The sequence below is a fragment of the Rhagoletis pomonella genome, unplaced genomic scaffold (assembly GCF_013731165.1).
Source record: "Rhagoletis pomonella isolate Grant_MI unplaced genomic scaffold, Rhpom_1.0 Rhpom_scaffold_00002, whole genome shotgun sequence".
NCBI classification, from domain to species: domain Eukaryota; kingdom Metazoa; phylum Arthropoda; class Insecta; order Diptera; family Tephritidae; genus Rhagoletis; species Rhagoletis pomonella.
The window spans coordinates 50,978,455-50,997,023 of NW_023458556.1; the positions used below are offsets into that span (position 1 = coordinate 50,978,455).

At 35.5% G+C, this 18,569-nt stretch overlaps 1 protein-coding gene across 4 annotated transcripts in view; it reads left to right on the forward strand.

Annotated features, from left to right (window-relative positions):
• Positions 1-18,569, forward strand: part of LOC118733783 (furin-like protease 2) — a 742,634-nt gene that overhangs the window by 51,264 nt on the left and 672,801 nt on the right. For 3 of the 4 annotated variants that reach the window (XM_036463341.1, XM_036463345.1, XM_036463343.1), the window contains exons 2-3: positions 5,071-5,490; positions 5,633-6,457. The gene's annotated coding sequence lies outside the window, so the exon portion shown is untranslated. The remainder of the gene's footprint in view (positions 1-5,070; positions 5,491-5,632; positions 6,458-18,569) is intronic. The other variant, XM_036463342.1, reaches the window with a different exon arrangement.

Genomic DNA, 18,569 nt, shown 5'->3' on the forward strand with positions numbered 1-18,569 from the left:
GCGATTTTAAAAATTTTCGGCCATTTGGTATGTTATGCGAAGGCCAACAACTGTGCCAAGTGTGGAAGAAATTGGTGCAGCGGTTACCAAGATATACACATGTAACCATAAGTGGGCGTGGCTACGCCCATTTTCCAAAAATTTATAATATTCTTATTTTTCGTCTGAAAATTATTGTAAATATCAATTTTGAGTGAATTATCTTCAGTAGTTACTAAAATATCGCAGTTTTCGTATTTCTGGAAATTACCGTTATATGGGAAGTGGGCGTGGTTAAAGTCCGATTTCGCCCATTTTCAATACCAACCTACCTTGGATTAAGGGAAACCTACATACCAAATTTCGTTGAGATATCTCAATTTTCGCTCGAGTTATCGTGTACACGGACAGACGGACAGACGGACAGACGGACAGACGGACAGACGGACGGACGGACGGACAGACAGACATGGCTTAATCGATTTCTTTTTTCATCCTGATCATTTATGTATACATTTGTCTATATCTATCTCGATTCGTTTTGGCTGTTACAAACAACCGTTATGTGAACAAAATTAATATACCCTTGTGCACAAGTGCGCTCGGGTATAAAAATAAAAAACAATTTTATTTTAGTCTCTTTGCTGACTCTGCAATGTGTTTGTTAAGTCATCCGTTAAAAAAAAAATTTATGTGATACGAATTCAATGTGTCTTTTCGCGCTATGGGCTTACACTGAAAAACTTTTGCGTTAATTGAAGCATGAAAATCAAAAGTGGAAAATGTGAGAGTTTGCGAATTTTAAAGTTCCCTACCGCGGAAAGGGAGTGTTTTTTTTTGCAGATGACTTTTAGCTATGTAATTTAAGTAGATAATCGCGATGACTTGAATTGGCATTAAAAATAACTGGAAAGAGGGTTTTAGGTATTATTGAAGTTTAAATAAAACTTGACTAAAGATTAATTTTAGATAAATACAATGTAGTTTATAGAAATATTCTAGTTAGTAAGCAAGGTAAACTTACACATGCGTAATTCGTAGCACTGGCAGCTATAAAGGTTTAAATACATATACATATATGTACATACGTACGTCATCGGTGTTATGCATACATTCATAGAACTGCTTATTTTTACAGAATCCATAAAGTAAAAATATTTACGTTTTCAGAAATTTCTCAAAAAAGAATTTATAGGTAAATGCATAAAAATATAGATAATAATATGTATATAAATATAATAAATGCGTAAAATTAAGTAGATCCTATTGGATAACTTTTTTTCAAATTAAATTAAATTTCACGCTAGGTTAGAAAGGTTGCAGAGTATATGGGGCATTCCAGCCCAAATGAGACACAATTTGGGTTTTGTATCTCCGATAGCTTTCATAATTGAGGGGGTCCTCCTTGTTTTTTGTGCAGCAGTTTTTGAGATATCGAATTTTGAAAACAAAACTTTAATTGCAGGTGCATAAGTTTGCGAAAAATGGGCCGATTGGGCCCACGGTTCTAATTTTCATTTTCACAACACTTTTTTTATAACTTGAAACAACTTATATTTTTATTACAATTATGACCCTACCACTAATCTACGATACGATGAAAATGCAACCCTCGATCAATGTAATTAATAGTAGCTAAATTTTAGATATAAGTATAAAAATAGATGGGCTGCTATTGAATTTAATTTTTTTTTTTAACTGCGTTTGGTGCAAGTGGCCAAATTTGGAAACCGGAGCTTTTATATACATATGCAAGTGTAGCTCGGACACAGCAACTTATCTCCCGTCACCAAATTTTGTGTTCCTACATTTTTCCCGCAACATCTAAGAGGCCAACAGCACCGGCGCAGTGCTAGGGCTCCCGCGAAACTCATCAATAAACTATTGATTTCCAAAAACCCGTAAAGATTTTCTTAATTTTTTTAAACTCTCACTCATTCTGCAACTTCTAAGTCTAGTCCGATAATGGAATCTATTTTTTGCCAATTTTTCAACTAATGAAAAACTAAAAAGTTTTGTCTAACCCAATGCCAAGAACTCTGGCTGGAAGATGAAAATACTGCACTGTAGACGAAGAAATTCCTACATAATTATGGCCAGTGATGGAAAAGTAGGCACAATAGTGCCATTTTTGGCACTTTCATTCTCAGAGGCACTTTTGGCACATTTTATCCTGTTTCGCACAATCAGAAATTACAGAAACTTAGCATAATAAGCAAATGTGTAACAAAAAATCACATACTATATTATAGATTAAAAAATTACAAAAAGTGAAAATTAATAGCACTAAAAAATTAAAATAAGGGCCGCAAGAAATATTGTTATTCTATATACGCAGCACAAAAAGTAAGTTTTCGCAACAAACTTTTAATTGAGAGTTTTTGGAAAGATTCTAAGTTTGAAGTTTTATAGTCCATTAAATAAAATTGCAAGTATCTGCAAAATCACGTTGATTTTTGATATATATTTTTTTTTGCTGACGGTGTCGTATGTTTTCATCCATTTACAAAACTTTCAAACACACTTTATATTGGAAAAAATGCGTAAAATTGTTAACTTGGAATCTTTCTAAAAATTCTGAATTAAAAGTTTTTTGTTGCGAAACCCTGCTGATTTTTTATAAGTTTTGTGCAAAGTTTGAAATGTCGATTTGTGTACATATATAGTGTTTGTTAAATTTGTGAGTTAGACTTTTATAAAATATCATTAAAAACTGAAACTGGTCAAAATGTCTCACAGAAATTATTTCGCATATAGGTCAACACGTCAGAGTAGCTATATTTCGGTGTATTTCCCCTTCGTAATTAGAATACTATGAATTTATGTCATAGTTTACTGTAATAATTTAATTAACTAATAATTATTATATTACCTCAGTGTATTTTAAGAATACTATTTTTAAAAATATATTGTTCTTAAAAGGCCGTAAAAGAACGAAATTTTAATTTAGTGGCACTTTCATCTTCTTTTCGGCACTAGTTTTGAAGACCATTAGGCACATTTTGAAAATTTGAAATTCCATCCCTGATTACGGTAGTACTACGCCGCGAATTATGACTTCCTTTAATTCGATCCTTATGGTGGGTCTTTCTCGAAGAATCGATTGGTAAATTAAAGATTTTTTTATTTATATGCAATATGAGCGGGAAACAACGCAACTTATACAACATGTGCGAATATCGAAGCGTTTTATCAAACTTGATAGGAAAATGATAGCAATTCATTACGCGGAAGTGATTAATCGTTGCGTAGTACTTTACGCTGAAAATTTATTGCTCTTTAATCGAGTATGTTTATTGTTTTGATTAAATCATTTGAAGCAGCTAGTGCTTACGCCGACTCCGAACGGCGATTGTATTTTTCTGAAAAGCTGTTTTTCATAGCAGAAATACACTGGGAGGTTTGCCATTGCTTGTCGAGGGGCGACCGCTATTAGAAAACAACCTTTTTGGTTTTTATACCCGAGCGCACTTGTGCACAAGGGTATTATAACTTTGTTCACATAACGGTTGTTTGTAACAGGCAAAACGAATCGAGATAGATATAGACAAATGTATACATAAATGATCAGGATGAAAAGAGAAATCGATTAAGCAGTGACTGTCTGTCCGTCCGTCCGTCCGTCCGTCCGTCTGTCCGTCTGTGCACACGATAACTCGAGTAAAAATTAAGATATCTTAACGAAACTTGGTACGTGTACTTCTTTCGGGCGTAGGACGGATGGTATTGAAAATGGGCAAAATCGGACAATAACCACGCCTACCTCCCATATAACGGTAATTTTCAGAAATACGAAAACTGCGATATTTTAGTAACTACTGAAGATTATTAACTCAAAATTGATATTTACAATAATTTTTAGACGAAAAATAAGAATGTTATAAATTTTTGGAAAATGGGCGTAGCCACGCCCACTTATGGTTACATGTGTATATCTTGGCAACCGCTGCACCGATTTTTTCCAAACTTGGCACAGTTATTGGCCCTGGTACAGGATACCAAATCTCCGAAAAGTTTTAAAATCGGACAATAACCACGCCCACATCTCATATAACGGTAATTTGAAGAAATACGAAATCTTCGACAAATCAGTAAATATTAAAGCCAATTTATTCAGAATTGATGCTTTCAACAATTCCTTACCAGGAAATACGTCTATAATAAAATTTTGAAAAATGGGCGTGGCACCGCCCACTTATGATCACATATATGTATCTCGGTAAACGTTCTACCAATTTGTAATAAACTCGGTATTTTTATTGTGCTTGCTACATAAAAGCAAAACGATGAAAATTATTGAAATCGGACTAAAATTATGGCTTTTCATGTAACGGTAAATTTTAGAAATGCTTTAAACGTCAATATTTTGAAATTTAAGGACGCTAATTTACTCAAAATTGATACACCTGGGCTTACCGTGTAGCGGTAGCTTTCGGAAAGGTGAAAATCATATATTTAATATTTGCGCCGGGTATTTAATGTTCGGCTCCGCCCGAACTTAGACTTCCTTACTTGTTTTTATATTTTTTTTTGATGTTCGCACCAAAGATCTCTCACCTCGGCATTGAAATCGGGATCATAGAGAATACCTTTGAACGCCACCTACTTCTCCTCCGCCGGAGTGTTAACGGCTCTAGTCGACGACTAAGCCTCTCTTACATACACGACAAATCCAACACTGAGTTCGCGTTGCTTTACAAGACAAGTGAAGTAGATGTCAACTTGCCCCCTCCATCGCATTTTTTTGACTGTTTTATATAAACAGAATATTTTACGGAAGGCTGAGTAGTTCGGAGCCAAATGAAGCAGTGACCTCTGCTTAATTGCGGTCATCAAGAGCAGGCAATTTTATTTTGCACCCGACTTTATTTATTTTAAGAACGTTTAAGTGTCATTGCACCAGACCTTATTTGAACACAAAAAAATGTGTTTATTTTTTTGTGGATTTCCGTAAATATTTACACCCTCCTTTATATCGTATACAATTTCCTTGCCACACCTCTCATATCTGAACTCAGCTTATTTAAATAGCTGTAAGCTTGAAAAAAATTTGTATGTACAAAAATAATTTATTTTTATTTTTATTTACAGATTCGCAACACCAACACCTGCCTAAGAAAGTAAAACAAGAAACAGACTGCCGTTGCCGGAAACAAACTTCTGTTAAAAAAAAAAGAAAATTAAGTAATCGAGTCTCGATGAATTGAAATCGAACACTTGTTAAGGAGCTTGAAAAAAATAGAAATAAAATTAAAATAAATTCGCCGCGTTCAAAGACAAAAAGTTTGGAAAAGTAAATAAACAAACAAAAATAAGTAAAAATTCTCTTGGCAGCAAACTTTTGTCATTTGTCAATCGTTTAAAGCAATAAAGCAAATGAAAGCGGAAAACCAAAAACAAAAACCAAAATAAGAATAAGCTGCAGTAAGCAAAAGCGTTTAGCGAAGGCCTTTTGCAGAACAGTAGCTCAATAACAGCAAAAAACAACAAACGCCCGCGATAAATATATAAGTAAGCTTGCAGACATTAAGTAAATAAAGCGGAAGTTAGTTGAAGCAGTAAATTCCAAAGCTTTCCGTCTTTGTTTCGAGTGCCGTTTTGTTATTTATTTTTTGTGTACATATTTTTTATTTATTTTTTTGAATTTTATTAGCTGCTGCTTTGCCCGTGTTGTATTTTAACGTCATTTCTCTGTCATCCGGCGTGACTTCGCTTATTAACATATACATATATACAAACAGATGTGCGTGAATTTTTTTTTGCGCCAACTGCACTCATTTCAACTGAAAATCAATAACGTGCAACGGCGAAAAGTGTGACATTTATTAACAAAAAAATTTAAAAAAAAATCTTGAAAATTTGCAAAAAAATACGAGTTCTCTGCTTAACAATTACGGAAGAAAGAAAGATAAAAATTAAAGTATACGTGCTATCAGCTATAGTTTCCGTGTACTTTTTGCTGTCCGTCTTATTGTGATTTCTGCGATACAACGCGATATCGATTTTGTATTAGTCACTTTTGCTTTATTAGCAACAATTCGACTGTGCAGCGGTAAAAGTGAAGTGAAATCAGTGTTTATAAATAAATAATTACAGCAGCAAGTGTTTAATAAATCCGTTTTGCATCGTTGCGTCCCTGCGACGCACGTGCATCGGCACTTTCTGATACAAAAAAAAAAGATACAATATATTGCCCTGTCTCCGCTAATAACGTGACTCTTACGCTACGAAGGCATAGCTACCACACAAAAATCACTAAGCTAGTTTCAATCTACAACCAATCCAATCGCGAGTTTCGCTGCCACAATTCGCTAAATCTTTTATGTGGAATTTATTGTCGTTCTGCGTCTACTTAGTTTCTACTCTTCATTGTTTATAAACTTTCCTTGCAACAAATTGGCTCTGCTTACAATACTATGCACATACCACTATCAGTGTGACAGCTCAACTACGCGCTTGGAATTCAATATTTAACCAGGTAAGTGGTCAACTCGTATTTACATATGTACATACATATATTTTGTTGTACTCCTCCTTTGTTGCTGTCCCACTATTTCACAGCTCCAATGCTCCACTCAGCTGCCTCCAATGGCTCAGTCGTCAGTTGTGTAAACGTTTTAAGTTAACAACTTTTTAATTACATTTCCATGCAGATACTTCCTCCCCCCACTTGCTCATCTGTCAATTTCGCGCAAGCTCCTGTGCATGCATTAATACTCGTACCACCATCTCAGCTCTGATCTTCCTTTAATTACGTGATTATTCATTGCATAATTGAAAGCAATCAGTGATGCCTGTACTTTCTCTTCCCCCACTTGCGCATGTAAATACATATGCACAGTGACTCAAACAAATGACCACGTTTTGATTTTTTTTTAAATATTCGTAATATTTTCAAGTTAAATTTTTTGTTGTTATTTTTCTATGAAACAATGTCCGAGCTTTAACCAAAACTATATAAAATACAGTTTCAAACTTTATAAAAATGTTAAGAAAATTCAAATAAATTTTCATCAAAATTTCAACTTTTTTACGTGAATCAATAGACATTTTTAGCCCATACAATTTTAGCGTCATGAAGTGCAAGTTTCAAACGGCTAAAAATCTCGTAGATTTTTGAGAATTGGTTTGTTGCCGGATGTTTGCATTTTTATTTTTCATATAAGCATGAATTTTTTATGAAATAAAACGCGGGAGACCGTTCGTAAAAAAAATTTCAAAAAATCAACCCGTTTTCGTGAATTGCAATTGTTATATGAAAAAAAGCCGCAGAAACAGTCTCCAAAAAAAAATTCTCAAAAATCAACGCGATTTCTTAGCCAGTTGAAACTTGTACTAGAGATGGGCGATCTCGTGACATTTGAGGAACAACGTTATTTGTGACTGTGACCTTGCAGTCACAGTGATTTTCATCCGTGACTGTGACAAAAACAGTACAAACAAGTAAGAAAGTCTAAGTTCGGGCGGAGCCGAACATTAAATACCCGGCGCAAGTATTAAATATATGTTTTCCACCTTTCCGAAAGCTACCGCTACATGGTAAACCGGGGTGTATACATTTTAAGTAAATTAGCGTCCTTAAATTTCGAAATATTGAAATTTCAAGCATATCTGAAATTTACCGTTATATGAAAAGCGGCCTCAATTTTAGTCCGATTTCAACAATTTGCAAAGGTTTGCTTTTATGTGGCAAGCACAATAACCATACTGAGCTTGGTACAAATTGCTAGAACGGTTAGCGAGATACATATATGTGATCACAAGTGGGCGGTGCTACGCCCACTTTCCAAAATTTTGTCATAAACGTATTTCTTGGTAAAGAATTGTTGCAATCATCAATTTTGAATAAATTAGCTTCAATATTTACTGATTTATCGAAGATTTTGTATTTCTCGAAATTACCGTTATATGGGATGTGGGCGTGGTTATTGTCCGATTTTAGAAATTTTCGGCCAGTTGGTATGCTGTACCAGGACCAACAACTGTGCCAAGTTTGGAAGAAATTGGTGTAGCGGTTACCAAGATATACACATGTAACCATAAGTGGGCGTGGCTACGCCCATTTGCCAAAATTTTGTAATATTCTTATTTTTCGTCTAAAACTCATTGCAAATATCAATTTTGAGTGAATTATCTTCAGTAGTTACTAAACTATCGCAGTTTTCGTTTTTCTGAAAATTACCGTTATATGGGAGGTAGGCGTGGTTATTGTCCGATTTTTAAAATTTTCGGCCATTTGGTATGCTGTGCAAAGGCCAACAACTGTGCCAAGTTTGGAAGAAATTGGTGCAGCGGTTACCAAGATATACACATGTAACCATAAGTGGGCGTGGCTACGCCCATTTTCCAAAAATTTATAATATTCATGTTTTCCGTCTGAAACTCATTGTAAGTATCAATTTTGAGTGAATTATCTTAAGTAGTTACTAAAATATCGCAGTTTTCGTATTTCTTAAAATTACCGTTATATGGGAGGTAGGCGTGGTTATTATCCGATTTCGCCCATTTTCAATACCATCCGTCCCACGCCCAAAAGAAGTTCATGTACCAAGTTTCGTTAAGATATCTCAATTTTTACTCGAGTTATCGTGTGCACAGACGGACGGACGGACGGACGGACGGACGGACGGACGGACGGACGGACGGACAGACAGTCACCGCTTAATCGATTTCTCTTTTCATTCTGATCATTTATGTATACATTTGTCTATATCTATCTCGATTCGTTTTGCCTGTTACAAACAACCGTTATGTGAACAAAGTTATAATACCCTTGTGCACAAGTGCGCTCGGGTATAAAAAGTTGCAAAACAGAAATCTTTTACCGCATGAATTAAGGGCATTATTCATTTATTTGTCATCACTGACTATTTCGCCATTTTTTGGACATTCACACACGTTTTTAATGGTATGAAATTCTAATATCGAGCAACATTAATCACATTTTGGTCTTAAATAACCTTTCACTATTAGAAAATTTCTTTAAGGTTAACATCACTGGCCGCAGTTTCTCGATATGTAATTGCGACTGCTACTTTATCACAGTCACAGTTAGTAGCAATCCTACTACAAAAACATCACTGCGACTATTGTTTTGTCTCAGTCTGTCACTGTGACTTTTTTGTAAGTTGTCACAGCAGGTACTCGAGACTTTTGAGTAACCGTGACCAGGTCACAGGTACGCAAATATCTGCCACCTCTAACTTGTACTTGGGCTATAAACCTGCATATCCAAAAACGTTCCTAATACTCCGACTAAAAAGTTGAAATTTTTTTTGAAAATTTGTTGAAATTTTGAAACTGTGATTAATATGGTTTTGGTTAAAAGCATGGACGGCATTTTTATAGAAAAATAACAGAAAAAGTTTAACTCGGAAAATATTACGAATATTTAAAAAGAATCAACATGAGGTAATTTTTTGAGTCACTGTATGTATGTATGTAAATACTCACTCATACCAATTATTTTAATTCCTTCATTTTCTTTGGCACTGCTGTGTTCATTGGCGCACCGATTGGGTTAATACTTTGCGGTGTTTGGTGGTTGCTAACAGCGTTTACTAAATACGAGGGGAGGCTGAAAAGTTTTGAGCCTAAGGTTTCAAAACAGCTGATAGAAATATAGAAATGTAGGCATACAAATTTCATTTTTCTATACAATCTCCCTCTACTTCAATGCACTTCTTACACTTACCATAAACGGCTTTTAACCCAGTGACAAAATATTCACCATATTTGTCTTCGAAAATCTCGTCTACTGCCGCCTTCAATCCTCACTCGAAAATGTTCGTCCTCGGAGATTCTGTTTAACAGTAAGTAATCGCTGGGCGCCAGGTCTGGAATGCATGGAGGGTAGCCAGGGTACGCCTTGCAGCTCGCTCAGTGTGCTCGGGTGCATTGTCTTGCAAAACCAGGACTCATTTGCCCTCTTCGTTTCTCGACAATCACTTGATACACTTTTGTCAACAATGTGGCATAAAAGTATCCGTTCATTGCAGTTTTTAGGAAGATATTTGATGAACAGAATACCTTCACAATACCAAAAAACCGTGGTAACGGCAGTAATTGGACGTCCTGACCTGGTATCATCTTCCAGCGACTCGCTGTTGTTAGTGTTGGAAAATGAACGTTCCGTTGGCGTTTTGTTTTTCTTTGTGAGGAATTTGATGACAGCTCCGCACTCTAATGTCACACAGCGCGCGCATGGCGATGTTTACGGCTCCATTTTTGAAAGCCTAATAATGTTAATGACATGAAATTCGGTATTTTTAGTACTAAGGATATTAGCAATTAGTGGCACGCAGGACAAGATATTAATGACACTTAAAGTTATTTAAAGTTACTTAGGCTCAAAAATTTTCAGCCTCCCCTCGTATGCAGATATGTGTGCTTTTACCATTCGACTCTGTGGTGCTTTTACACAATGTATTTTCCTAAATTTTTTTGTGAAATTGGAGACGTTTGGAATAGAAGAGTCAAAAAAATGTACCATCGTTTGTCTGATTTATTTATACGGCTATAATATATAACTGGGGTGCTACAATGTGCTCGGCAGGCAACTGAAAAACAGGGTCCTCTTTCGACGGACAAAAATTACGCTCTACAAATCTCTGTTAATGCCCGTCCTATATATGTATGTGAAGGTAAATAAAAATTTCATTATCCAACTGTTCGGGTAATAAAGTACATTGTGAGGCAAAATTCGTAGAGAAATATGTATAACCGATGAGACAAAAGATGTTGTATTAAACAATAGCAGCAATAAAAATGCGAAAAACTCATAAAAATATTAGATTATTGATTCTTCATATGCTAAACATTATTGTTTTGCAAAATTTGCTCGTAGGGCAGAAATTGCAAAGGTAGCAGAAATTTTGCTGAATGGCCCATTAAATCAGAAATGAATGGTTGGTGAACATTATTTGAGAGTATCATGCAGAATGTGTGCCGAAAAGGAAAATAAATTAGGAATAATGGGGATGCTGGGTACTTAGATGAGGCGTCAACTTGTATACGTTTGAAACATTCGTAAAGTAATTTTTAACCGACTTCCAAATTATTTTTATTATTTTTTAAATCTTTTATACATGTTACCGCATATATATATATATATATATTTATTTTTTTTTTTTATATGAGAATTGAAGTCGGTTTTCTTTTTTGCTAACAACTTTCTATTAGGGATATCACTATTTAATCCCAACTCTACCCGAAATATTCTAAGCGTTAAAGCACTCTGCAGAGCATTTCAAATGCATGCCAATAGATAGATGGACATGGTGGCGATATTCTTCTCTGACGCTGCTTGGGGGCCCCCTCCCCCACGATATGATTGCATTTGACTGTTCTTCCACATATCGGTATGTGTGTGAAATGGCAATTGCTTAATTATCATTCTCATCGCAACCTAGTATACTTAAAGCACATACAGACGGTAGTGTTGATCAGGACCATCTCGTTAAAGTGCCGTATGGGTCTAGTGTGTATATATGGTTTTACAACTTTAACATTATGTTTCCTTTTTCCCTTTCGAACTCCCCTTTTAAAGAAAAATAAGTGTCGAGAGTGACTCCCAAAATTTTAAAATTTCTTACGAAAAAATAAAATTTCCATCTATAGTTTTTTAGAATTTTAGCCCGCGTTCATATCTAAAGTGAAAATAAAGTTTCGTAATTTGCATAAAGAAAAAAACAGTGTTGCTCTACACGACAACTAAAATAAATTCGCACTGAAAAACGGGTCACGTTAAACTTTATTTAAATTAATTAAATCAAGCTTAATATATTAGCACTAAAAAATGTTCCTTAAGAAGACTTTTAGCTTTTCTCATAGATGCATTTTTATCATAATTTCTTTTTTTTACAGTTGCCTTCTTCTAATGTGTTTCCCGCATCTCTTGTTAGTAGTTATTATTGGTTAGTTAGTTGGACTTAATGCGTCTTTGTCACATTTGCTAATTACAGAATGACATAATTTAAATAATAACAGCAATAAAAGAGAAAGAGAATAAAAGATAAGGGCAGCAAAGTGTCAACCGCAAGTAGGACGCAAAGGTTGTAGGCCAACTTAAGATACATATGAATTGTGAGTGAGGTTGTTAGCAAGTCGCAGTTTACAATGGCAAACACATTAAAAAGATGTTAGTAGGGTCATGTTAAACGTTTGTTAACGTGTTTATGTGCATACATAAATATACACATACATATATGTACATACATATAACTATAGAAGCACAAATCCCTGTAGGAAATGTATCAACTTTAAGCTGACTTTAAGTTTATTAGGAAGGAGCTAAAAGTCTCTTATTATCTGTATGTTTTCTTTGACGAAATCTAACTATATTTCTGTGGCGATGGCCGCAAAATAGTCAAGGATGGTTACCTCTGCATTAGATGTAGTCAAGGGTGGTTATCTCTGCTTTGATGTAGCTAATATAATAAGGCGAATACTAACATAGCGTTTGAGGTATGCTATGGGCAATATATGTAAGGATGTAAGTATGTATGGAATGTATAGCTCAATATATACATATGTACATATGTATGTGGTACATACATACATGCGTATAAAAAAACATTTCGTTGCCAGTAATCTTTGGACGTAATCTAAGGCATCCGCAGGATTAACTATAAAAGGTATGCCGACTTCCGTACATATGTATATAGTACTTCCACTCAGACTCACACTTGCTTTCATATAGCTGCAAAGGAAATCTGTTCGCAACACAACACTTAAATTGCATATATTCGCCTTGCATATATACATATGTACGTATAGCCCTAACGTCAAGCCCAATAAAGTTGATTGGAAAAAACACCGGAAAGCGTAAAAGCAAAATAATAGAAGTATTCACGTTCCGGTGCATACTGTCTAGCATGGTGCATAGATAGCATGATTGGCTAGTTTTGTTGTTGTTTGAACACACGAGACAACAATAAAATGCTAGACAGTATGCACTAGATCGTGAATACCCCTAATGAAATTCTCAAAGCATGAAGAGCAGAAGAACAACAACACTGGAAGTCCTACAAAAAAGGTAATAAAAAATAAAGAATTCTACGTTAGGGCAGTACCGAACTTCATATATCCGTCGCACGAATCAAATATCGTTTCCTTGACCTTAACGTGATAAGTTGAGGGGTTTTCCCTCATTTGAAAAATGTCCGAGACTGCCATTTTCTCATGTAGGTTTTAAAATTTACCTGCCCTTTAAACACATTTTTTTTTTTCAGAACAAAATTTGTGTTTAATTGGCAGATACATTTTAAAACCTACTTGCGAAAACGGTCCTCAATGAAATAATTTAACCAAGTTTAGTAAAAATCGATAAAGCGCTTACGTAGGCACGTTTATATTATCATAAGTGGGCGGAGCCGCGCTCTTTGTAGCAAGGGAAGTAATTACACCGAGCTTGGAAGCACTTGATTAATCGGTGGCACCGCCACTTACATTTTTTTTAAATTTATTGCTAAGAGGATATTGCATCAATACTTGATTGAACCAACTTTAGGTACTCATTAATCGCAGTATTCGTATTTCTGTAAATTACCGTTACGTGTGATGCGGGCGTGGTTTTTGTCCGATTACAAAAAGTTTCAAGTCAACAACTGTGCAAAGTTTGGTATAAATTGGTCCTTAGAAAAGAAATACACGTATTAGCTTTCCTTGAGATATGGACGGACGCAAAGACAGACATGGCTTAATCTATTTAAACTTTCATTCTGTGTATTTTGTTAAATACGTATACATATGTCTATATCTATCTCGATACCTTTAGGCTGTTACCAGCAACAGGTATGCGAACAAAGTTAATATACCCTTGTGCACAAGTGCGCTCGGGTATAAAAATTTGGTAGGCTAATATAAGCCCTTAAACCAAAGAAAATAGTTAGCTTTGCTCACCGAAAAAGTCAAAGCATATTTAGTAGACAAGCAGACAACAGATAGTTAGCCTAGAAGGGAGGCAGACATTGTGAGGAAAAGGCGTAATCCATAGGCGGTAGAAGGGCGTCATTAGCAATGAAAGACCATACAAATAACACCCGGAAATCGCTGTGAGCATGCTTGCTTTGTTGTTGTTTTTAATGTTCTATTTAAACGAACGTTATCTACACCCCCAGACGTTGCATGGGTTCGCATTACATATGTATGTATATTTATATCAAATTTTAATCATGCACATATAATTATACTCATAAGAAGATTTGCAATTATAGCGTTTTTAGAAAAGAGAGCGTATTCAAAGAGAGGTTGGAGCTTTCTTCGTGATAAAACAATAAGAGCTTGTTAAATTACACTTAGTAAGTTTGTCACTAAATCAGATTTCTTCTTTTCAGGTTTGACAAAATGAAAAATACGTATTTTATTGTGCTTTATTTCGGCGTTCTATCTTGTAATGCATAGTAATCAGAATCCCCTTCTCGCAAGCTGGCGAAGCGAAGTCTCTCTGCACTTGATCTTACCCTTCACCAACGGGTACGGAATACTTCCAGAATTGGACCACTTAGATCCCTTCGTACGTCATGGCTGAGGCTGCAGAGTCTTGGACCATTTATTGGAGTTTACAACTTATGTCTCAAACGGAACGAAATCTGTCTCTGATCCATATTCTTGAAAATTTGAGAATTATTTGAACCATAATCTTCTTGTAAAGTTGAAAATGTGGCCACATAGGATTACAACTTTGTGAGGACTCTTAACTGAAAAGTACACGTTTCCAAAGTTTGAAAGCTGTGGAATTATAATGGTTTCAAGTTCAAAAAATTAATTATTTAACTTTTAAGGTGATTACGGTATTCGATATTCATCGCTGAGAAGCACTTTTCTGCAAACATTTAATGTTTACTTGTATTCGGGGAATAATGTATTTCAGTACACTTTTCAAACATAATCCTTACTCATATTTCAAAATGCAGTGCATGAATATCTCAGAAGGGAAAACTGTAACCGCAAAAAGATGTTAGGAATAAAAATTCTGAAATGTTACATATGCGCATAGGTATCTACTTATACAGTTAGTGTCAAAAATATGCATACCGGGCAAGTTTCAGGTCTCTAAAAATTACCGTTGATTTTTGAGTAGAAAAAAAAAAATTCTGATCATGCGTTATATGGAAGATAAGGCGCAATACCTTCGGAAAATAACAAAAAAAATTAACGGTAATTTTTAGCGACTTAAGACGTGCCTTTATGGTACTAAAATTTAACCGAATTGAAAAATTTAAAATTTCGATGAAAATTTCTTGGTATTTCTTTCAATTTATCAAATTAAAAAATTTTATTTTTGGCGGCTTTTGTTGCATGAATTACGTTTTCATAAAAAATAAGACAAATTTGGTATGGAAAATATAAACAAATAAATTCGTCAAAACGTCAGGGTATACATATTATTGACGCTGACTGTGTATATATTTACGTTTGTCCTCTCATCGCTTTGAAACGGTGAGATTGGTAAGCACGTGGAAAATTAAATGTATTTTTTGTGGTCATTAGGCTATTAAATGAAGGTTCAGAAAAAAATTGGCATAATCTCTGATAACTTTCTTATTTCAATATGTTTATTTTTATTCACCGGCAATAACGTATTTGCAGTAAAATTTTACTATTATACTTTTGTATATTTATTTTATAAGCGAAAATATTATTATTGCTATTATTAGTAGTGATGCTGTTGGTTATGAGCGGCTATGAAAAAGTTTCTTTTCAGCCTAGCTCATAAAGCGAATTGTACATCACGTAAGCGATAATAGAAAAGGTTGGCTTTTGTGTGCAAATATGTACATACATACATACATACATTCAAGCAAAAAAATAAATTTTGATTTATTGTACACATGCCACTTAATAGAGTATCTTGTGAATAAGTTATATAAAATAAATATGTATATTAACAAAAAAGGAAAGGCAAATTTTATGAGCAATAATAATCTGAAGGCCTTAACTTGCCAATTTTGAACGCTATGTGAGTGAATTGAAATAAATTTTTAAGGCAATTTGTAGAAAATTTAAAGCAATTCCCTCGACACTGGTGCCGCTTCCACACTGATTGCCAGTTGCTTTAAATACATATAAGCGGGCAAGTGAATTGCCTGTCGCTAAAATGCAATCGACAAAACTTCAGGGGTCCTCATGTACAGAGATGAGTTGAGAGACAGTCCTTATTGTAGAAAAATACGCGGACGAAATTTTTTCCATTTTACAACGGGTGCTTTCCAAACTGACAGTTTAATTTGCCAAGTTAAAAACGAGTCCTTCTCGGGTTGAACTACTAAACCGCTGACTAAAAACGAAAGGAAACTGAGCCTCCAGCATGAAGTCCATGTTATGTACGCTGCAGTGTCAAGGTCCTCAACAGCAGGGAAGTGAGCATGTAATAATATTTCGAGAGATTCCTTGCCATTTTGAGTTACGCGACGTCATCCGTTTTAATGAAATTATTTTCTCACGGCAAAACGTACTTATTCTACTCTGAGCACCAGGTCACTCGGGAGTACGTGGTACTGAGACGTTTGACAATTTGGTCAGAGAAGGCTAAAACCAGGCATTTCTTGGTTCGCAACCACCTTAGGCCATCGAAGACGCCGTCATAAACCACAGGGGCCACTGCGGGGATAACTCCATATTGGCTTCAACCTCGCAACAAATGGAACTGCACACAGCTTGTGGGACTGTTGACTCATCTATGCTCGTGCTAAGAATACCTGACTGTGATATGGATGCATGACAACTCCATTTACCCTTCTTGCCTGCCTCGTCCTTGAAAGGATTAGGTATGACGCTATTGATAGCGATATGGTAAAAGACGGATACCTAAGCTACCACTGGTAGATTTTTAGATCAAGTTATATTTTTTTGATCTGTTTTCACAAAAATTAAATTTGTATTTCCTTGATGTGTAAAGGGTAGTTTTTTACAGTAAAAGTTCAACCAAAGATTTTAGTAAAAGGATAAAAAACGGAATTTTTTTATGTATTTCTTATATTTCATTTAAAAAAGGAAATAAAAAATTGGTCTTATTACCACTTTAAAAGAATTTAATAAAATCCACCTATTGAGTAAAAGTCTTCTTGTTCAACACAATTTGCAAGACTTCAACTTCAAGCTTGGTAACTTTACTCGTAGCTAGTTAGTTTGGCAATTCGCAACGCAACTCTTTACTCATAGCTTACTGTTTTACAACCGAACTCCATTTGCTCTGTTGCAGCGCCTTTATGTAAATACCAGTGCCGTCCTGTGCTTCTAGTCAACATGTATCCTGCAATTTCCGTAAAATTCCTTTCAATATCGAAGCACCTACGTTCAATTTGCACTCTTATTCTCGTATTCGCAGTATTCGTCACATTGTCTTTCATCTAACTTTGATTGTCCTCATAAGACACAATTGCTATTTTAAACGCTACGAGCTTCTCCAAATCCATAATTTTTTTCGCGGTCTTTCAACGGTCTGGATTCGACACACCGTTTTGTGGGTCACTTGCCTTCCCAGTTAATTCGAATACATTGCCTCATAAAGGAATACATATAATTCCCTCAGTTCTTCCTTTTATCGCCACTTACTACGAAATTTCACATCACTAGGCTAACGAGAGTTCACAGCCGAAAATTACTGTTGCAGCAGCTTTGTCCGTCGACCGATGTTCCATCAACAACTAACGTTTGTGGACATCCCAATCTTTCTCAAATGCTCTTCCAAGGTCCGATTGCACCGATGCACCATGCCATCTGATTGGGAATGAAGAGACGTTGTTCGATTTCTTCGGATACCCAATATCTGACACATCTCTTGGAACACCGCCGATTAGAAATTTCTTCCTTGATCAGAGCGCAGTACCTACTTATCTCGCAAGCCAATTGTAGGTGAATACCTCCGCTACAGTTTCAGCTTCCTGGATTGGAATCGGTCATACCTCCGACTATTTGCTACTTCCATCTTGACTTTACCAGACAGATAGCAACTTTAGGCTGTTCCATTGTGCTGCCCAGTATGCCTTTGAAATCGGGTTTCAGCTGCCATTTACAGTCCATGCATGCTGCCATTTACAGTCCATGTTATTTCGTCCAGGTCATAGCATATTAGGATTTCAAAACCGCCTCTTTAAAAGGAAATTAAGAGTATACCGTCGTTTCTGATAGCGACTGCATATGTATTATCAATAAACTAATATCACCGCTAGTTTCCTTGCGAAGGTCTCTTAAAAATTCTCCCGATTTGATTTAATGGAATGAATTAAATTTAAACTCATGGCCTTATGCTCAAATATTAAGCAACCACTTTTTAGGAAAATGTTTACGTCGCCCAACTTTCTAACCAAAAACCACTCATTTATTTTCATAAAATTTTGTACAAAATGTTGAGTTGCCATTTACCATATGCAAACCTACAAAGAGAAAAAAGCAAACAAGCAGAGAGTCTGCTCGACAGTCGCGCAGCATGACATTCCACATAGTCGTTTGGTAGTTGGTAATTTTGTTGTTTTTGTGGTTTTTATGCATCCTTGGTGGCTATAATCGCTGCCAGTGACTGAGCGGCATACATACGGTGACCAGATTTCTGTGGCCAAAAATCTGGACATTTCTAAAGCATCGAATCG